Source organism: Herpailurus yagouaroundi, unplaced genomic scaffold (genome assembly GCF_014898765.1).
Source record: "Herpailurus yagouaroundi ecotype Mexico unplaced genomic scaffold, PumYag 387, whole genome shotgun sequence".
Taxonomy (NCBI): Eukaryota; Metazoa; Chordata; class Mammalia; order Carnivora; family Felidae; genus Herpailurus; species Herpailurus yagouaroundi.
The window spans coordinates 2,309,802-2,332,923 of record NW_024412604.1 but is presented as its reverse complement, the minus strand read 5'-3'; positions in this window follow the sequence as shown (position 1 = coordinate 2,332,923).

Sequence of the window (23,122 nt, the reverse complement as noted above, 5' to 3'; positions counted from 1 at the left end):
TGACTTGGGGGCAAGGGCTTGTGCCTGTTAGCACCTGTCAGTCCCCATCCTACCAGATACACTGTGTGGGGCTCCTGGGCTGCCCAGTGACCCTGCAGCTGAGACAGTGAGGGGGCCAGGGTCTCACGATCCTCCAGATGTACCTGCTCCCTGCTGCTGCTCACCTGAGCTCCATGGGCCATTTATGGAGCCCCCACTCTGCATCGTATTGAAGCTCAGACGTCACTGCTTTTGCAAGACATGCCTTACCACGTTTCCTAAAATAACATCCCCCAGGCAGCAGCATCTAGCAACCTCTCTTTAACCTATCACTGTGAAAATGCCCTACCACACCCCCAAGACGTCCACATCCTAAGTCCAGACCCTGGGGAATATGTTGCTTTACTCAGCAAAAAAGATGGTGCAGATGTGATTAAGGTTAGGGACCTTGAGATGGGAGTTTATTCTGGTTTACCCAGAGGGGCCCAATCTCATCACATAAATCCTTAAAAGCAGAGAGTCTTTTCTGACAACAGTCAGCATTGCTGGCGTTGAAGACAGAGGAGGAGGCCACGAGCCCGGGAATGTAGGCGGCCTCTAGAGGCTGGAAAAGACAAGGAAATGATTTCACCCTAGAGCTTCCAAAAAGAGCACACCCTTGCTGACACCCTGATTTTAGTTCAGTGAACCCCGTGTCAGACTTCTGACCTCCAGAACTACAACATAAGAAGTTTGTAGTGTTTTAAGTCCCTGGACTTGTGGTCATTTGTTACAGCAACAATAGGAAAGCCATTTCCCCTCTGTACCCTCCACCCAGCCTCGATGATGACCGACAAACAGCCAGCCTGAGCACCCCACCCCACACACCCTCTCCCCTGGGTTATTTTGAAGCAAATCCCAGACATCACATCATCTTATTATCTGGAAATGTTTCAGTATGTATTTATAACAGATAAGGGCTTTTAAAACATTACCACAATAAAGTTATCACACTCTAAAAAATCAACAGTAATTACTTAACAATATAAAATATCTAGACATTATGATTGTCTCATAATTCTTATAAGTGTATTTGTTCGAACAAGGACCCAGATAAGATCTGTAAATTGCAGATTGATACAATTTGTCAGATTTCTTTTAACCCCCGATGTTCCTCTTTTGTTCCTTGTAATTTACTTGTTGAATTTTGCTACTTTGCATCCCTTTGGCGTCTTTTACCCTGTTCCTCTCTCAATTTCCTCTTACGTCCTGATGAGATTCAGGTTTTATTTGGGGGAATAAAAATTCTTTCATAGCATCTGGTTCTTCTGTGATGTTAGCAGCCACTGATGATAGCTGCCCAGATCTTTTTTGTTACTGCTTGCACACTAATGGATATTCTAATTCAATCATTCATTCATCATTCATAAGCTATCCAGACACACTTCCATTCATCAACTGTTTGATGGCCCCAAGGGGCAGTTTATATAGGAAACACAGAATAAATACTTGCTTCTTTCCCTTTTTTAAAAACTAGTTTTCGCTGGGGTGCCCGGGTGGCTCAGTCGGTTGAGCGTCCGACTTCGGCTCATGTGGTGATCTCACAGTCTGTGAGTTCGAGCCCCGCGTCGGGCTCTGTGCTGACCGCTCAGAGCCTGGAGCCTGCTTTGGATTCTGTGTCTCCCTCTCTCTCTGCCCCTCCCCCACTCATGCTCTCTGTCTCAGAAATAAATAAACATTAAAAAAAAAAACTAGTTTTCGGGGGGTGCCTGGGTGGCTCACCCTCTCTCTCTGCCCCTCCCCCACTCATGCTCTCTGTCTCAGAAATAAATAAACATTAAAAAAAAAAAAACTAGTTTTCGGGGGGTGCCTGGGTGGCTCAGTCAGTTAAGCGACAAACTTTGACTGGAGTCATGACCTTGCAGTTCATAAATTCGACCCCGGCATGGGGCTCTCTGCTGTCTGCACAGAACCCACTTCGGATCCTCTGCACCCCACCCCTGCCCCTACCCTGCTTGCACTCTCTGAAAAATAAAAACATTAAAAAAAAAAAAAAGCAGGTTTTGGAGTGCCTGGGTGGCTCAGTTGGTTAAGAGTCCAACTCTTGGTTTCAGCTCAGGTCATGATCTCTCGGTTCGTGGGTTTAAGCCCCGTGTCAGACTCTGCGCTGATGGGGGGATTCTCTCCGCCCTCCCCCGCCCCTCCCCTGCTCTCTCTCTCTCTCTCAAAAATAAACTTAAAAAAAAAAAAAACCAGTATTCAAAATAGTAGGTTGGTTCCTTAGTGCTCTCCAGTGAGGTGGTTGTTGCTAAGTATCATTATGAACATATGATTAAAAATTTTTTTTAATGTTTATTTATTTTTGAGAGCCAAAGCATGAGTGGGGGAGGGGCAGAGAGAGAGCACGGGGACACAGAATCTGAAGCAGGCTCCAGGCTCTGGGCTGTAGGCACAGAGCCCCATGCGGGGCTCGAACTCAGGAACTGCGAGATCAAGACCTGAGCCGAAGTCTGATGCTCAAAGGACTGAGCCACCGAGGCACCCCTGAACATATGATTTAAATATATGGCCAGGGTAGACTGGCAGAGGCAGTTCCCTAGCCGTAGCAGCCTCTGAGAGACATGTGGCTTCTGGGGCTGCACCGTGCAGAGCTGGGTGATGGCAAGGAGTGGGCACAGTAACCTGATCAGCAGGTGCCCCGGGCATGAGGGAAGCCTGAGGTGCAGGAGAAGGTCTATGGTGGGAAAGACAGGATCTCAGGAAGCGGCACTGGCCAGGCAACCACAGGTATATCAGAGATGGGATGCTGTCTAAGAATGCAGAGGCCAGGGCTCTGGTAGGGTGGGTTCCAGCAGCCTTTGTTAAGGGAAGGAGAAGCAGACTGATCCCCAGGCCCCACCCTGAGCCTCTATCATTCTCACTGCCTCTCTGTTCCTACAACCTGGGACAAGACCGGTGTCAGTGCCAAGCTCCTGAGCATCATCCCTGGGCTCTCACCCCACTGAATCAGTTAGCTTCCGCTGGGTAAGGAACTACCCTAGGACTTAATAACCTCGATGACAACCATTTATTATTGCTTACAAGTCAGTAGGGGCAACTGGGCGGCTTTGCTGATCTGGACTGGGATCTGCTAATCTTGAACCTGTCCAGAATGTCATGTAAGTGGAATCTCATGGTATATGACCTTGAGTCTCACTTCTTTTTTTTTTCTTTTTAAATTTTTTTTTAATGTTTATTCATTCTTGAGACAGAGAGAGAGACAGAGCATGAAAGAGGGAGGGTCAGAGAGAGAGGGAGACACAGAATCTGAAGCAGGCTCCAGGCTCTGAGCTGTCAGCACAGAGCCCGACGCGGGGCTCGAACTCACGAACTGCGAGATCATGACCTGAGCCGAAGTCGGACGCTCAACCGACTGAGCCACCCAGGTGCCCCTCACTTCTTTTTTTATGAAGTTTTTATTTTAGTTCCAGTATAGCTGACATACAGTATAATATTAGCTTCGGGTGTACAATAGAGTGATAAAACACTTACATACACCAGCCAGTGCTCCTTAATCCCCATCACCTATTTAACCTGTCCCCCACCCACCTCCCCTCTGGTAACCACCAGTTTGTTCTCTATAGTTAAGAGTCTCTTTCTTGGTTTCCTTCTCTTCTCTTCTCTTCTTTCTCTTCTCTTCTCTTCATTTGTTTTGTTGTTGTTGTTGTTCATTCCTCATGTGAGTGAAATCATATGGTATTTGTCTTTCTATGACTTATTTCACTTAGCGTAATACTCTCTGGCTCCGTCCATGTTGTTGCAAGTGGCAAAACTTCATACTTTTTTATGGCTGAATAATATTCCACTATATATATCTTCTTTATCCGTTCATCTACCGATGGATACTATGACTATATTACTGTCGTAATATGCAGCCAATGCTGCAGTAAACATAGGAGTGCATATGTCTTTTTGAATTAGTATTCTTGTTTTCTTTGGGTGAATCTCAGTCGTGGAATCACTGGGTCATATGGTGATTTCTATTTTTAATTTTTCAAGGAATCTCCGTACTGTGTTTCACAGTAGCTGCACCAGTCTGCACTCCCACCAACCGTGCACGAGGGTTCCCATTTTTTGGCTTCTTTTTTAAGTAGTCTCTATCCCCAACATGGGGCGTGAACTCACGGCCCTGAGATCAAGAGTCACACGCTCCTCTCTGAGCCAGCCAGGTGCCCCGAGGGTTCCTCTTTCTCTGCATCCCTGCCAAAAGTCTAGGTTCTCTCATCCGCCATAACTGAGATTCATCCATGTTGTCATGTGTATCAGTAGTCTATTCCTTTCTGTTGTGTGTTTGTTTCTGTAACAAATTGATACAGTGGTTTAAAAAAACACAAATATATTATCTTATCATCCCCAAGAAATCAAAGTGCTGGCAGGTTGGTTCCTTCTGGAGGTTCTGAGGGGAGAATCCATTTCTTTGGCTTTTTCTAGTAGTCATCGGTATTCCTCGGCTCATAACCCCTTCCTCCAATCCAATCACTTCATTCCAATCACTGCTTCCAACATCACATGGCTTTCTCTTCTGACTCTGACCCCTCCTGCCTCCCTCTTTGATTACATGCGGCACATCGGGATAATCCAGGAGAATCCCCTGTCTCAAGATCCTTAACTCAGTCACATCTGCAAAGCCCAGTTTTGCCATCTGACTCTTGCTTTCAGCTCAGGCCATGATCTCACAGTTTGTGAGTTTGAGCCCTGTGTCGGGCTCTGTGCTGACAGTGCAGAGCCTGCCTGGGATTCTCTCTTCCTCTGAGAGAGAAAGAGAGAGCAGGAGAGGGGCAGAGAGAATCCCAAGCAGGTTCCTCACTGTCAACGCAGAGCCCAACGTGGGGCTCGATCCTACGAACCAAACCATGAGATCATGACCTGAGCCAAAATCAAGAGTCGAATGCTCACCAACTGAACCACTCAGGCGCCTCCTAATGTAGCATATTTTAAAAATTCATTTATGTCATTGTGTAAATTAATATTTCGTTCTTCTTATTTGCTGGGTAATATTCCATAGCATGACGATACCACAATTTGTTTATCTGTTCTCCAGATGATGAACATATGGGTTGTTTCCAGTTGGGGGCTATTATGGATAATGAACGTTTACATGAAAGTATTTATGTGGACCTATGTTTTTATTTCTCTTTTGTATATATCTAGGAGTAGGGTTGCTGAGTAACATAGTTAGGCGTATGGTTAGCTTTATAAATTACTACTGTGCTCTTTCCCAAAGTGCCCAAACCATTTTGCATCCCCACCAGCAATACGTGAAGCTTCTAGTTGCTCTACGTCATTGTCAACACTTGGTATGGTCAGCCTTTTTGGCTTTAGCCATTTTGGAGGGTGTATTTTTATACCCACTAACTGTTTTCATATTTTATAAAATGTTTATGTTTATATAAAAATATTTTAATATTTCATTAAAAAAAATTTTTTTTCAACATTTATTTTTGGGACAGAGAGAGACAGAGCATGAACGGGGGAGGGGCAGAGAGAGAGGGAGACACAGAATCGGAAACAGGCTCCAGGCTCTGAGCCATCAGCCCAGAGCCTGACGCGGGGCTCAAACTCCCAGACCGTGAGATCGTGACCTGGCTGAAGTCGGACGCTTAACCGACTGCGCCACCCAGGCGCCCCAGAAATATTTTAATATTTTAAAGTGCCTTTAATTTGCATTTCCTTGATGACAAGTGATGTGAGCATCTTCTTCTTCTTCTTTGTTTTTTAATGTTTATTTATTTATTTTTGAAAGAGAGAGAGAGAGAGCAAGCTGGGGAAGAGGGGATGGGGGTGGGGAGAGAATCCCAAACGGGTCTCACACGGTCAGTGCAGAGGCCGACACAGGGCTCTATCCCACGGACTGTGAGATCATGACCTGAACTGAAATCAAGAGTTGGACGCTTAACTGACTGAGCCACCCAGGTGCCCCTCTTGTCATGTTTGTATTGGCCATTTTATGAAGTGGCTGTTCAAGTTGTCCACTTTTTTAAAAAGTCAGATAATTTGTCTTATTATTGAGATGTAGGAGTTTTCCTTAACAAATAAATGCTGGATACAAGTCCTAATCAGTTATATATTTTTCCTAGTCTAGTACTTGATCTAAATTTCAATCTTAAGAAATTAGAAAAAGAGGGGCGCCTGGGTGGCTCAGTTGATTAAACATCTGCCTCTTGATTTCGCCTCAGGTCATGATCTCATGGTTTGTGAGTTCGAGCCCTGCATCAGGCTCTGTGCTGACAGTGTGGAGCCTGCTTGGGATTCTCTCTCTCTCTCTCTCTCTCTCTCTCTTTCTCTCTCTCTCTCTCTCTCTGCCCCTCCCTTGCCTGTGCTCTCTCTGTCAATATAAATATATAAATTTATAAAAAGAAAAGAAAGACCCAAGTTAAAAAAAAATAAAAGCTTACTATATTTAATTTTTTTTTAATTTTATTTTTTTTTCCACGTTTTTATTTATTTTGGGGACAGAGAGAGACAGAGCATGAACGGGGGAGGGGCAGAGAGAGAGGGAGACACAGAATCGGAAACAGGCTCCAGGCTCTGAGCCATCAGCCCAGAGCCTGACGCGGGGCTCGAACTCACGGACTGCGAGATCGTGACCTGGCTGAAGTCGGACGCTTAACCGACTGCGCCACCCAGGCGCCCCAATAAAAGCTTACTATAAAGAAAATAAGGAAAAATAATATAAATAAGGAAAAATAATATAAATATACCTATAAAAATAATATAAATATAAATAAAAATAATATAAAAATAAAAATACAAACTACTTCAGAAAATAGAAGATGGAAGAAAACTTCACAACTAATTTTGTGAGGCAAGTGTTATCACCCTGCCACCCAAAACAGACAAAACATCTCAAGAAAAGAGAAGTATGGACCCAAATCCCCCATGAACATAGATGCAGAAGTCTTTAACAAAACTTTAACAAATTGAATACAGCAACATATAAAAAGAACAATATATCATTAGCATGTAGGGCTTATCCCGGGAATGCAAAAGTGATTTTCTTTTCTTTTTTTTAATATTTATTTATTTTTGAGAAAGCAAGCACGTGCACTTGAGAGAGAGTGAGGGAGGGGCAGAGAACAGAGGGAGACAGAGGTTCCGAAGCGGGCTCTGTGCTGACAGCAGAGAGCCGAATGTGGGGCTCGAATTCATGATACCGTGAGATCATGACCTGAGCCGGAGTTGGACGCCCAACTGACTGAGCCCGCTCAGGCACCCACAAAAGTGATTTTCATGCCCCCAATAATTTCATGTAATTCTCAGTATTAATGGAATAAGAGGGGAAATCCATATGATCATTTTGAAAGCTGCAAATAAAGCATTTGACAAGATTTAACACTGATTCACAACAACAACTCAGCAAACTAGGAACAGAAGGGAACTTCTTCAGCCTGATGAAGGATATCTATGAGAAACCTTAGTTGACATCATACTCAAAAGTGAAACACTCAATGCTGAGATAAGACACGAGATACAGATGTCACAACTTCCAGTCCACATTTATACTGAAGGTCCTAGCCGGTGTAATAGGCAAAGGAAAGAAATAAATGGCTCAAAGACAGAAAAGAAAGGTGTGAAATTGTCTTTATGTCCAAAAGCATGATTGTGTACACAGAAAACCCTAAGGAATAATAATTTTTTTTAAAAGCTACTAGAACTAACAAGTGAGTAAAGCAAGTTTTTCAGGATGAAAATCAAACTACAAAAATCCATGTATTTCTGTATACTATCACTGAAAAAGTAGAAAGTGGAATTTAAAAAATAATTCAATTTATAATATCGTCAAGGACAAAATACTTAGGAATAAATTTAGTAAAAGATATGTAATGTGTCCTCTCAAAACTACAAAATCTTTTTTTTTTTAATATTTTCATTTATTTTTGAGACAGAGAGACAGAGCACGAGCAGGCGAGGGTCAGAGAGAGGGAGACACAGAATCTGAAGCAGGCTCCAGGCTCTGAGCTGTCAGCACAGAGCCCCACGCGGGGCTCGAACTCACGGACCGTGAGATCATGACCTGAGCTGAAGTCGGATGCTTAACCGACTGAGCCACCCAGGTGCCCCTCAAAACTACAAAATCTTACACAGGGAAGTTAGAGTAGATCTAGTCAAATGGAGATATATACCATATTCATGAGTCAGAAAACCCTATATTGTTAAGGTGACAATCATCCTTTTTTTTTTTTTTTAATAGTAATCTTCTTTTTTATTTTTAGGTTTGTTGTTTGTTGTTGTTGTTGTTGTTGTTGTTTTTTGAGAGAGAGAGAGTGCACAGACAAGAGAGAGGGGCAGAGGGAGAGAGAATCTTAAGCAAGCTGTGTGATCAGTGCAGAGCCAGGCTTGATCCCATGACCTGAGCTGAAAACAAGATTGGGTTGCTCAACCGACTGAGCCACTTAGGTGCCCCGAAAGGTGACTATTATCTTTAAAATGATTCAAACATTCAATACAATTCTAACAAATATCCAGGCTTTATTAAGAGATAAATTGGGGTGCCTGGGTGGCTCAGTTGGTTAAGTGTCCAACTTCGGCTCAGGTCATGATCTCCCGGTTCGTGGGTTCGAGCCCCGTATTGGGGCTCCATGTGCTGACAGCTCAGAGCATGGAGCCTGCTTTGGATTCTGTGTCTCCCTCTCTCTCTGCCCCTAACCCGTTCACATTCTGTCTCCGTCTCTCTCAAAAATAAGTAAACACTAAAAAAAATAATAATAAAAATAAATAAATAAAAGGGGTGCCTGGGTGGCTCAGCCGGTTGAGCGTCCAACTTCGGCTCAGGTCATGATCTCGCAGCTCGTGAGTTGGAGCCCCGTGTGGGCTCTGTGCTGACAGCTCAGAGCCTGGAGCCTGGTTCGGATTCTGTGTCTCCCTCTCTCTCTGCCCCAACCCACTCTCATTCTGTCTCTGTCTCTCCCAAAAATAAATAAACATTAAAAAAATTAAATAAAAAATAAACAAAACATTACAAAATTAAAAATAAATAACTACAAAGAAACAGATACATTGACAACCCAATTAAAAAAAATTACATGGAAATGCAAAGAACCTTGAAGAACCAAGATAATCCTGAAAAGGAGGAACAGGGTCAGAAGATTTACACAATCTGATTTCAAGACTTTCTATAAAGCTAGAGCAATCAAGACAGTGTGATACTGATGTAAGGATAAACCAATAGATCAATGAAAAAGAGCCCCCAGATAGAGCTACATTTGTATGGTCGATTGATTTTTTTTACAAAGGTACCGAAGTAATTCAACTCTTTTTCAACTTATAGTAACATAGTTTTAGTGCTTAAACAATTGACTATCTTTCTGGGAAGAGGGAACTTCCTTGGGTTGAAAACTTAGCCCAAAGCGATCGCAGATCTGTCAGAGCTAAAACTCTTAAAAATCTAGAAGAAAACACAGGGGGGACAAGAATCTCTGTGACACTGGGCTAGGCAAAGATTTCTTAAATAGGACACAAAAGACACAGTCTAAAGAGAAAATAAATGCCATTTTATTATAATAATATTATTAGAAGTAAATACTACTATCAGAAATAAATGTCATTTTATTATTTTTAAATCTCATACTTATGACACAGTCTTTACTAGGTTTTAAAAAGCCTTTATTGTTTTTTGGAGTATGAAAGAAATATTCTGTTATTACGATTCAATCGAGGAAGCTCATGGACAGCCCTGAGGAATATATACACACATTATCACATAGGGTTTTTAGAAAACAGTAATGGGACTATAACATACCTCTTATTCTATAACTTGGTTTTTCTTCCCTTGAAATAAACTGTGGACAGTGTTCCCTATCAGCACATGCAGCATTTTTGCTAACAATGTTTGTACATTCATTTTCTCATGTGCTAGTATTTCTGCACCATATGTTGCTAAGTGTGTGGTTGTGGGTAAGCACACTTTAAATTTAGAGAGGTCCTAGCTAATTGCGCTTGCTAAAAGTTGCATCAATTTATATTCCCACCCATAGTAGAGGAGGATGCTTGCTTTCTGATAGGCTCGCTGTCGATGGCTGTTATCACTCTTGTCACTTGTATAATTTTTTGTGGGTGGCCAATCTGCTAAAGGAACAATGGCACCTCGTTGTTGCTTTTAATGATCATTTATTTGATTAATTGTGCTTTCCTTTCATATGTGGATGGACCATTATATTTCTTTTCGTGGGTATTGCCTATATTTCTGTTGGGTTGTTTGTCTTTGCCTTATTGATTTTTAGGAACACTTTGCATATTATAGATATTGACTGTTACTTCATTAGAAGCACTGCAAATACCCTCTCTCAGTCTATTGTTTGCCCTTTAAGTTTGCTTGTGGTCTCTTTCACTATACAGAAGTTGGAAGTTTTTGTGTAGTCCAATGAATCAATCCTTTGCTTTATATTTTCTGATTTCTATGCAATGCTTAGAAAATCTCTCCCTATCACAGAGTTACAAAATAGTTGTACTTTTCCTTCAAGTATGTAGTGAGTTCCTGTGTTTCAACTATGTTGGTGATATTTTAATGCTTGAGGTGGGTGTTGGGTACATTTTTAATATATATATATATGTATATACACACACACATATATATACATATATATATATATATATTTTTTTGCTTAACCTTTTGTGTGCCTGATATCCTTTACAATATTTATTTATTTATTTATTTATTTATTTATTTTAGAGAGGGAAGGAGCACGTGAGTGGGGGAGAGGGGTAGAGAGGAAGAGAGAGAGAAAGAATCCCAAGCAAGCTCCACATTCAACACGAAGCCTGACATGGGGCTTGATCCCATGATCCTGGGATCTTGACCCGAGCCAAAGTTAAGAGCCGGATGCTCAACCAGCTGAGCCACCCAGGCGCCCCTTCAACATGTGTTGGTAAAGAAATAGAGGGGAAAACCTAAGACGTTGTTGATGGGGTTGCCCTACCAAAGAAAACTCCAGGTCTGGCAAACACAAACACAAACACAAGCCTATGTGATATTATCCCTGAGTGTAAGCCATCTTTAACATTTGGAATCTGCACCATGTGGAACTGGCGACTGAAGAGGTGACAGCCCCAGTGCCCACCGTAGACTTGGCCATGGAGCAGGATGGGCAGGCAGGAAACACGTCTCCGTTTGAACTGGCAACTGAACTGGCTGCCTGAGAAGGTGGCAGAGGGGGCACCTGGGTGGCTCAGTCGGTTGGGCGTACGACTTCGGCTCGGGTCATGATCTCGCGGTCCATGAGTTTGAGCCCCGCGTCGGGCTCTGGGCTGATGGCTCAGAGCCTAGAGCCTGCTTCCGATTCTGTGTCTCCCTCTCTCTCTGCCCCTCCCCCGTTCATGCTCTGTCTCTCTCTGTCTCAAAAATAGATAAACGTTTAAAAAAAAAAAAAAAAAGAAGGTGGCAGAGAGCCCCTGATGCACACCATGGCACGGATGACCTTGCCCGCGTTATGCTAAGTGAAAGATGCCAGGCACAAAAGCCCGCAGAGCATATGTCTGTATTTATATGAAACGTTCATAATAGAGACAGAAAGTAGATTAGTGGTCGCCAGGGCTGGGGGGTAAGGAGAGGTGGAGGGTGATTGCCAGTGGGTACAGGGTTTCTTTAGGGGGGTTGTTAAAATCTTCTCAACTTAGATTGTGGTAATGGCCTCACGACTCTGTGAATATACTAAAAACCCTGGGATACCCGTTTACCACTACTCTGCTTTTCCATGTGGTAGCATGAATCAGCATGTCATTCCTTTTTATGCCAAATAATATTCCATTGTATGGATAGACGAGTTTGTTTGTCTGTTCGCCAGTCGACTGGCATTTGCTTCTAATTTTTGGCCATCCCGAACAGCGCTGCTTTGAACGCTCGTGCAAAGCAGTGTCCGTGTGAAAACGTGTTTCCAAGAGTCCCGGGTACGAACCTTGGAGTTGTGTCGCTGGGTCACATGGTAATTGTATGTCTGACATTTTCCAGTGTCCTGAGCTGGGCTCTGAGCTAGGGCCCATGGGGCACTCTCCCCTTTCCCACACAGGAGTTGATATCATACTCCTTTCGTCTCTGCCCGAGTCATGTGGGGATGGCCAGCGCGTTGCAATCTCAACCAGGGGTCACCGGAATCTGGTCCTGGGGACGTGTGACTGGAAGAGATAGTGTGTGGCCTCCAGTACGCTTTTCCGTTGTGGTTGTCACTGTGTACCCCAAACCAAGAGGCTCCCAACAGCCTCCTTTCGGTATCTCACAGTTTCTGTGAGTCAGAGATCCTAGGCGGCCGGCGACCCCACTGGGTTTTTGCTTAAAGGGCCCCAGAGCTGATCAAAGTGTCAGCAGGTTGGACTCTTTCCTGGAGGCTCTGAGGGAAGAGACGCTTGCTTGCTGAGGTTGTTGGCAGACTTCAGTTATTTGTCCTAAGACTGGGGTCCCCGTGTCTTTGCCAATATTTCTTTCCACTTGTGCTTCGAAACCTTCTCAAGCTTTGCATCTCTCTTCCCCTTGCCTGCCCCCCTCTAACTTCCTCTTCCACTCTTCTTCGGCCCCCTGCTGGGGAGCGCTCTCTGCTTTTGAGGGCTCATGTAATCGCATGGAGCCCGTCAGGATAAGCCAGGATCATTTCCCTACTTTAAGGTCAACAGATTAGTAACGTTAACTGCATCTGCGAAGCCCCATTAACTATGTGAGGAACAAATTCAGTTTAAGGTGGGCAGCCTGAGGGGCCATGGTTCTGCCTATGAGACCTCCTGCAGAAATGAGCATGGGAAGAAGGATGTTTATAGCGGATGGATAATCAAGATGTGAGCTGAGTGGGCTTCTGTGTTTTTTGCCACCCAACATCCATTCCCATATCTTGATCGTTCTGGCACCGCTGGGCTGAGGGTGGGCTCCTGGGTCAGGCCTGGTCAGTGTGGCCACTGTGTCCCAGAGGTCCTTTCAAGGATGGGCACACGACTGAACTAAAGCTAATGAGAGTTGTCAGAAGCTTCTCGAAAGAGATCCCACATTGTCCCCACTGGGGACAAAGGGATGTAGGGGCTGGAGCTGCTGCAACCATCTTGCAGCCATGAGGACAGAGCCTGTCTGGGAAGAGACTCATGGTGGAAGCCAGAGGAGCCCGTTTGGAAATAAGGATGTCATTTGCATCCTGATTCAACCACCTGAAGCATTCCACCCTAGAATTTTCAGTTCTGTGAACCAATGAATTCCTTTTTTCTTTTCTTCCTTTTTTTTTTTTTAACTTTATTTATTTATTTTGAGAGCGAGAGAGTGCATGAGAGTGAGAGTGCATGAGCAGGGGAAGGGCAGAGAGAGGGAGAGAGAGAGGACCGAGAAGAGGGGCTCGAACCCACAAACCACGAGATCATGACCTGAGCCAAATCAATTAAGTTGGATACTTAACCGACTGAGCCATGCAGGTGTCCTGGGTTCCCTTTTTTCTTAAACATATACAACCAAGTGGACACCTAAAGTGAGTGCTTGAAGATACACATCTGTGAAAACATATGGCCTTTGAGTGTTGGATGCTAATTGGAGCCACACAGATAAGAAGCAGAGGCATGGGCCCAGGATATCTCATTTGTGGGGAGAGGCTGTGCTGGGAGGAACGTTAGTGGGGGGGGGGGGTTTTTTTTTATAGAAGAGATTTTTTTTCATTTTGGATAACTTTTTAAAATATTCATTCTTTATTTTGAGAGAGAGAGAGAGAGAGAGCACCAGCGAGGGGGTGGGGGGGCAGAGAGAGAGAGAGAGAGAGAGAGAGAGAATCCCAAGCAGGCTCCATGCTGTCAGCACAGAGCTGGACTTGGGGCTCGAACTCACAAACTGTGAGATCATGACCTGAGTGGAAATCAAGAGTCAGACGCTTAATCTACTGAGCCTCGCATGCGTCCCTTTATCCTTCCTCGTGTGGGGATTGTTGGACTGGCTGTTTTCAGGTGTGTTGTTACTTTCGTTGTGTGTATTTCAGCATCTGTTGGTGCTGCTGAGAACTTTGCCCATGATCAACACCTATGTCTTTATTAGTATTGCTGTCTGCCAAGACTTTCCACTCCACTGTCCCAAGTGTGTGTAAGAGGGAGTCCGCAGTGTGTAAGAGGAAGTGAGCCAATCCTATGGAGTCTGCGGCCTCGTCTCTCTGTGTCACTTCTCAATCCAATAAGTGCATGTGGCTCTTTGCAAATACCTGTTGTTCCATTTAGTTGTTGCTGCATTAAAAAAAACTCGCCTGGGGCGCCTGGGTGGCTCAGTCGGTCAGGCGTCCAACTTCGGCTCAGGTCATGATCTCAAGATTTGTGAGTTCAAGCCCCGCGTCGGGCTCTGTGCTGATGGCTCGGAGCCTGAAGCCTGCTTCGGATTCTGTGTCTCCCTCTCTCTCTGTTCCTCCCCTGTTCCCTCTCTCTCTCTCTCAAAAACAAATAAACATTTAAAAAAAATTTTTTTAAAGCTCCCCTGAAGCTTAATGGCTTAAAACAGGTCATTATTATTAGATCTCACAAAACTGTGGGTCAGGTATTTGGACAGGATGCAGCAGGGACAGCCTCTTCCTGCCCCATGATATCTGGGGCTTCAGCCAGGACGGCTCAAATGGCCAGGGGTGACTACTTCTCGGCACACGGTGTCTCCACCCGGCTAGCTTGGTGGCCTGGTGACCTCAAGGTAGCTGAGCTTTTTACATGGCAGCTCAGGACTCCCATGGAGAGGGTTTCAAGGGACAGTGGGTGGAAGCTAGCAATCTAATCCCTGAGCCTGGAAACTCTAGTGCCCCTCCCACCATCTTCTCTTGTCAAGTAGTCACAGAGACCACCCAGACTCAAGGGAAGGGGATGTCTCTCTCAGTAACAGTAATCATCTTTAATCTATCACAACTCGGATTACCACGACTCCTTAGCTGGGAGATACAAAAACACCCACCTCAGACTGGCTAAAGGGAAAAAATGAGGGGGTCTGTATTATTGGCTCATGTAACTGAAAGGACAGAGATATGTCTGGCCTTAGGCACAGGGGTTTAGGCATCTGGGGGAGGCTTGGTCTGCCCAGATGCAGCACAGAGCCTGCAGGACCTCTAGGACCATCTGTACCCTGGCTGTCACCCACAGCTAGCTTGGCCTTCACCAGAAAGGCCTCTTGGGGAAGGCAACATTTGGGCAGAGACCTGAAGCAAGGGAAGAAGCCATGTGGATATCTGGGCAAAGGCAACAACAAGTGCAAATGTCCTGGGGTGGACACGTGCCAGATACATTTGAGAAACAGCAAGGAAGCCAGTGGGGCTGGAGTTGAGTAAGCAAAGGGGATGAGATGAGAGGGACAATGAGGGAACAGATGGCATGGTTCCTCTGAGTGAGGCAGGAGCCATGAGAGGGTATGGAGAGGAACAGGGACAGGGTCTGGCTCACATTTTCACAGGATCTCTCCGGCTGCTGTGTTCTTAATAGATGGGGAGAGCCTGGGGGGCTTCCACTGAGGAAGCTAGTACAGAAATCCCAGGTGAAATGATGGCGGGGCAGTAGCTGTGTTGATGCTGGGATGTGGTCAGATTTGGGAATGTGGAAGAAGGGAAGGGGAGGGTGTGGGTGGCCCTGGCTTACACCTCACTATCTTCTATGAACTGTTGCTCGGGCCACTTCCCGGCTGACTCCTTCCCCATCTTACCCCCTCCAGTCCCTCCTGCCCACAAGGTGGCAGAGTGATTTCCAAAATGCAAATTTAGGGGCGCCTCGGTGGCTCAGTCGGGTTTCTTAACCGACTTTGGCTCAGGTCATGACCTCCCAGTTCGTGAGCTTAAGCCCTGTGTCAGGCTCTGTGCTGACCAGAGCCTGATGGCTCTGAGCCTGGCGCCTGCTTCAGAATCTGTGTCTCCTTCTCTCTCTCTCCCTCCCCCACTCATGCTCTGTCTCTGAAAAATAAATAAACCTTAAAAAATTTTTAAAAAGTAAAATAAAATAAACAATATGGAAATTTAACCCATCCTACCGCAGTAATTCCAGACCTTTTTATTTTTCATCTTAATAGTCAACTTATTTATTTCCATGTGATTCAAAAAAATATATGACTACCTCATTGAACCCATGATTTTGCCAGTGATACAAATTTGCCTTTTAAACACAATTTGCTTTACAAAGACAGGGATTGATTTAAAGTAAAGAGGTTAATGAGGGGCAACTGGGTGGTTCAGTTGGTTAAGCATCTGACTCTTGATCTCCGCTCAGGTCTTGAGCCCAGGGACATGAGTGCAAGCCCCATGTTGGGCTCTGTGCAGGGCATGAAGCCTACTTTATTATTTAAAAAAAATTTTTTTTAAACATTTATTTATTTTTGAGACACAGAGTGAGTAGGGGAGGGGCAGAGAGAGAGAGAGAGAGAGGGAGACACAGAATCCAAAGCAGGCTCCGGGCTCTGAGCCATCAGCACAGAGCCCGATGCGGGGCTTGAACCTACAGACCGTGAGATCATGACCTGAGCTGAAGTCAGATTTTAACCAACCGAGCTACCCAGGAGCCCCACATGAAGCCTATTTAAAAAAAAAAAAAAAAAAAAAAGATTAAAGAAATAGCACAGGGGTGAAAAGGTATGGCAAACAATTCTGAAGATGGTAATTCGTGTGACCAGGCTTTGGGGAGGCTTTCCACACACCTGGGCCTCCCCTTTGCCCCGGCCATCTTGAATATCTGCTTTTTCCAGAACACGCTGAGTCCTTTTCCCCCTGGTGTTTGCATATGCTACTCTCCTGGCCAGATCGCCTCTGGGAGTTTCTTTGCAAGGCATTTATTTTTCACATTAAACTTTTTAATCCATCTGGAATTTATTTAGGTATACGAGGGGTCCAATTTTATTTTCTGCCAGATAGATATTCACCTGTGCCAGCACTGAGTATTTCACGATCTACCCTTCTCCGACTGAACTGAAATACTACCTTTGTCAAGAATCACATTCTTACATATACTAGAATCTATTTAGGGTTCTCTCTTCTTTCCCGTTGCCCAGTCTTGTGCCAATGCCATGTTGATTTGATTACAGCGGCTTTATGGTATGTTCTTTCTGGTGAGGTGAAAAAAAACCCATGTTATTCTTTTTCTGATTTTCTTTGGTTATTCTTGGGTATGTATGCTGCCACACGATCTTTGAGGTCATTTCATCCAGTTTTGAAAAAAAAAAAAACCCATCCTAATCGTATTCTAATTTGAATTACATTAAATTGACACAGAAAGTATGGAGGAATTGACATTTTACGGTATTCCCATCCAGGAACACGGCTTTTGCTCTTTTCCAGGTCTTATTTTGAGATCTTCCAGAAGATTTAATTCCATTTATGTTTCTATACTTTTATTCATATGCTTCATCTCCATAAACAACACACAGGACTGTTTCGTGTTTAAAATTCTGCCAGTTCTTTCCTTGGCTAAAACATTATGTGCCTTCTCCCTTCCAGACAACGTGACTGCTGTATAGCATTCCATTCAAAGAACTTTCTAGTTGTTTATCCAGTACCCTCAAGATGGGCCATTAGCTTGCATCCAAAGTCTCCCTCTCTTTTTTTAATGCTTATTGATTCTTGAGAGAGCGCAAGCCAGGGAGGGACAGAGAGAGGGGACAGAGGATCTGAAGTGGGCTCTGTGCTGACAGGCTGACAGCAGCAAGCCCGATGCGAGGCTCAAACTCACGAACCGCCAGATCACGACCTGAGCCGAAGTTGGATGTTCAACCAATGGAGCCACCCAGGTGCCCCCAAAGTCCCTTTTGATTTTTTTTTTTTTTTTTAGCAAACAGTGCCCCATGAACATCTTTGCCCACATGTCTTTTGTTCATGTGAGATTTCTCACATGCCTAGAAGAGGAATTGCTGGGTCGTGTGGCATTTATATCTTCAACTTCACTAGGTACAACCAAACTATCCTGCAAAATACTTATGCCAGTTTACATTCTGGCCAATAGAGCAGGAGAATTCTGGTTTCTCTACGTTGTAGTCAGCGATGGGAAATTTCTCTCCTGATTTTTCTTGGCAAACTCCATCTTTATTTTATTTTATTAATAATTAAAAAAAATTTTAATGTTTTATATATTTTTGACAGAGCGAGCGAGAGAGAGAGAGCACGCACCCGAGCATGAGTATGGGAGGGGCAGAGAGAGAGGGAGAGACAGAATTCGAAGCAGGCTCCAGGCTCTGACCTGTCAGCACAGAGCCCGACTCGGCGCTTGAACTCACAGGCCGTGAGATCATGACCTGAGCCCAAGTCTGACGTTCAACTGACTGAGCCAGCCAGGCACCCCCCCCCCATTTTTTTTAATGTTTATTTATTTTTGAGACAGAGACAGAGCATGGGCAGGGGAGGGGCAGAGAGAGAGGGAGACACAGAATCCAAAACAGGCTCCAGGCTCTGAGCTATCAGCACAGATCCCGACACAGGGCTCAAATTCACAGGCCGTGAGATCATGACCTGAGCTGAAGTCAGACGCTTGATCGACTGACTCACCCAGGCGCCCTTCCATCTTTATTTTTTTTTTTTTAACAAAAAGCTCTTTTTTCATTTTGGTTTTTAGTCTTTATTTTTTTGTATGGGATATGTATGGAAATACATGTGAGGAGGCATGAATGTATATGTCTATCTCTAACTCAGTCTCTGTCTGTGGAAGTTCAACAGAAATAGAAGTTTACACAGCAAAAAGGCTTCTCCGATCCCTATCCCTGGCCACCCACACCTTGGTCCTTTTGTAGGTGCCAGCAATTGTTAATGGTTTCTTTTGTTTTCCATCCAGAGAAAGTCTATCAATATGTAAGCAAATATGTATATACGCTCTTTCCTTATCCCGGTTTTAATCAAATGGTAGCAGACCACACTCTTCTGCACTTTTATTTCTCTACTAAACCTATTTGGGGATCATTCAATATCCTTTTTAAATTTTTTAAAGTTTATTGTTTTTATTTATTTTGAGAGACAGATAGAGAGCAAGCAGGGGAGGGGCAGAGAGAGAGAGGGAGACAGAAGCCCAAGCAGGCTCCGTGCTGCCAGCACAGAGCCCGACGTGGGGCTCAAACTCACAAACCGTGAGATCATGACCTGAGCCGATGTGAAGACTTGAACACTTAACCGACTGTGCCACCCAGCTGCCCTTATCCTTTTTAAAAAAATGTTTGTTTCAGACTTCAAGCTGTATTACAAAGCTGTCATCATCAAGACAGTATGGTACTGGCACAAGAACAGACATTCAGACCAATGGAACAGAATAGAGAACCCAGAAATGGACCTATGTTTGTGGGTCCATCTTTGTTTGTCCATCTATGTTTGTCCATCTTTGACAAAGCAGGAAAGAATATTTAATGGAATACAGTCTCTTCAGCAAGTGGTGCTGGGAAAACTGGATAGCAACGTGTGTGGAAAAATGAACTGGACCACTTTCTTATACCATACACAAAACTAAACTCAAAACGGATGAAAGACCTCAATGTAAGACAGGAAGCCATCAAAATCCTTGAGGGGAAAGCAGGCAAACACCTCTTTGACCTTGGCCACAGCAACTTCTTACTCAACATGTCTCTGGAGGCAAGGGAAACCAAAGCAAAAATGAACTATTGGGACCTCATCAAAATAAAAAGCTTCTGCACAGAGAAGGAAACAATCAGCAAAACTAAAAGGCATCCGACGGAATGGGAGAAGATATTTGCAAATGACATATCAGATAAAGTGTTAGAATCCAAAATCTGTAAAAAACTTATCCAACTCAACACTCCAAAAACAAATAATCCAGTGAAGAAATGGGCAAAAGACAGGAATAGACACTTCTCTAAAGAAGACATCCAGATGGCCAACCAACACATGAAAAAATGCTCAACATCTCTCATCATCAGGGGAATACAAATCAAAATCACAATGAGATACCACCTCACACCTGTCAGAATGGCTAACATGAACAACTCAGGCAACAACAGATGTTGGCGAGGATGTGGAGAGAGAGGATCCCTTTTGCACTGCTGGTGGGAATGCAAACTGGGGCAGCCACTCTGGAAAACAGTATGGAGGTTCCTGAAAAAACTAAAAATAGAACTACTCTACGGCCCAGCAACTGCACTACTAGGTATTTTTCCAAGGGATAGAGGTGTGCTGTTTCGAAGGGGCACGTGCACCCCAATGTTTATAGCAGCTCTATCGACAATAGCCAAAGTATGGAAAGAGCCCAAATGTCCATCGATGGGTGAATGGATAAAGAAGATGTGGTATACAGATACAATGGAGTATTACTCGGCAATCAAAAAGAATGAAATCTTGCCCTTTGCAACTACGTGGATGGAACTAGAGGGTATTATGCTAAGTGAAATTAGTCAGAGAAAGACAAATATCCTATGACTTCACTCATATGAGGACTTTCAGATATAAAACAGACGAACACAAGGGAAGGGAAGCAAAAATAATATAAAAACAGGGAGGGGGACAAAACAGAAGAGACTCGTAAAAATGGAGAACAAACTGAGGGTTATAGGAGGGGTTGTGGGAGGGGGGATGGGCTAAATGGGTAAGGGGCACTAAGGAATCTACTCCTGAGATCATGTTGCACTATATGCTAATTAACTTGGATGTAAATTTAAAAAATAAATTAAATAAAAAAATCATGACCAATCAGTAAAAATTAAAGGTATTACATAGGAAGAGATCTCAGAAATATTTAAGTAATTGCTTCTGTCCTGAGATTAAAAACCACCAGAAGAAGATGGCTTCTTAGGTATCAATAAGTAATGAGAGGACAGCAGAAAAGAGGGGGCATGTTTTCAGCTACATTCTCTTCATAAAGTTTCTAGCTGTCTCAATTGGGCATTGTGGTATGTTAGTGAAAATGCTCGCATTAGGGTTCTGAAACTATTATTTTAACTAGTCCAGTACTATATAAAAACTATTTTGAGAGGCACCTGGGTGACTCGGTTGGTTAGGCGTCAGATTTTGTCTCAGGTCAAGGTCTCGCAATTTGTGAGTTCGAGCCCTGTGTTGAGCTCTGCACTGGTGGTGTGCTACCTGCTTGGGATTCTCTCTCTCCCTCTCTCTCTCTCTGCCCCTTCCCCACTTGCACTCAGGCTTTCTCTCTCTCTCTCTCTCAAAATAAACAAATAAGCTTTAAAAAAATTAAAAAAGCTATTTTGAAAAAATAAGTAAAATAAAAAATGTTTATTTATTTTTTGGCGGGGGGAGGGGCAGAGAGAGGGAGACAGAAGGATCCAAGCTGGCTCCACACTGTTAGCACAGAACCTGATGCTGGGCTCGAACTCATGAACCATGAGATCATGACTGGAGTCGAAGTCAGACAGTTCAAAGTCAGACACTTCTGACTGAGCCACCCAGGCGCCCCAGATCATTCAATATCCTTACATAAAAAGCTTCCTCTTTCTTTCTTCTTTTGTCCCTTCCTTCCTTCCTTCCTTCCTTCCTTCCTTCCTTCCTTCCTTCCCCCACTCCCTTCCCCCCCTCTCTCTCCTCTCTCTCTCTCTCTTCATGATAGCAGCATAACATTGCACTATTTGGTTGTATGACTATACTTTTAACATCTCTTCTAGATAAGCATCTTTCATTTGCAATCATTTGCCATAATGTACAAGGCTGCAGTGAATTTCCTTACAAATTCCACAAGTGTGAGAGCCTCTCTGTATCCTGTAAACGAAACTCTTGGTTCAAAGCAGAAACGTGTCTGTAATCGTGTCACATTGGCCATCCCACCCCAAGACTGCATCTGTTGACACTCCCCTGCAGGAACATATCAGGTAATCGAATGTTTGGGTGTGGCTAATACTGATTGATATAAAATGACATCTCGAAGTATTTTAAGATGTGTGTTTAAACAGCATTATGTGGTATAATTTACACACCGTAAAGTTTATTCATTTTAAATGGACGTTTCATGAATTTTAGCAAATTTATGGAGTTGCAGGCATCACTACAATCTGACTTTAGAACGTTTCTCTCTTCCCAAATCTTTCAATGTGTTTTACATCTTCGTTTCTCTGAGTGAGACTGAGTATGTTTCCATCCATCTAAGAGCTGTGTCTAGTTCCTTTTCTGTGAATTTTCTTTTCATACCCCTGGCCTGATTTTTTCGGTTGTATTTTTGCCTTATTGATTCGTTGGCCCTCTTTGTATATTATGCTCTCAAACTAGGGTTAAGTGTCACTCCTTCAAGCACCCTGTGCTTCTAATTCTCATCGGCTGGAATGAACAGAATCTATTAATGTGTCTGCATCTCCACCATCCTGTGAGTTGTCTGCCCACAGTGACAGTATCTGGTTTCTGCCCACAGCGAGTTGGGCAGTATCTGGTTTCATTCCAGGCCCCCACCTCTCGGCACAGGACCTGGCCCAGAGTTGGTCTCTGCGAATAAGCTTGGTTCCGGTATCTGTAAATATGTGTTCCTTGACCCTCAAGGTTCCTATCACAAGTTTTGATGATGTGTTAATCTGTGTGGTTACGTCTGAGGGCCAGGCACCACGGCGGTTTTATTCGATACCGTATACCCACGGTGCCAAACCGTGTGGCCAGATACATTATTTTCTTTAATTAACTTATTTTTTTAATGTTTATTTTTTGAGGGAGAGGGAGAGTAGGGGAGGGGCAGTGAGAGAGGGAGACAGGATCCCAAGCGGGCTCCTCACTGACACCAGAGAGGCCCGATGTGGGGCTCGAACTCATGAACTGTGAGATCAGGACCTGAGCCAAAGTTGGACGCATAAGTGATTGAGCCACCCAGGCACCCCAACTCTTTTTTTTTTTTTTTTAAGTTTATATATTTATTTTGAGAGGGATAGAGACGGCATGAGCCGGGGAGGGGCAGAGAGGAGGAGAGAGAGACAATCTCAAGCAGGCTCCGAACTATCAGTGCAGAGCCCGATTTGGGGCTCGAACTCATGATTCGAGAGATCATGACCTGAGCCACAATCAAGAGTTGGCTGCTTATTCAAATGAGCCACCCAGGTGCCCCTACAACTCTTTAAATACATGTTCACGAGTAACTCTCATAATAACCCGGGAAGGAAGGTTGCGGAAGCAGGCCTGAAGCTCAGAGTAGGAAAGTGATGCCTAAGGCCACCCGGCCAGAAAGGGTGTGAGTGTGTAGGTTGGGGGGAGTGGCCCGGGAGCTCCTCTTCTGGGAGGCAACTAGGGCACTTCTGACAGAACAGAGCACCAATTCTCTGAGC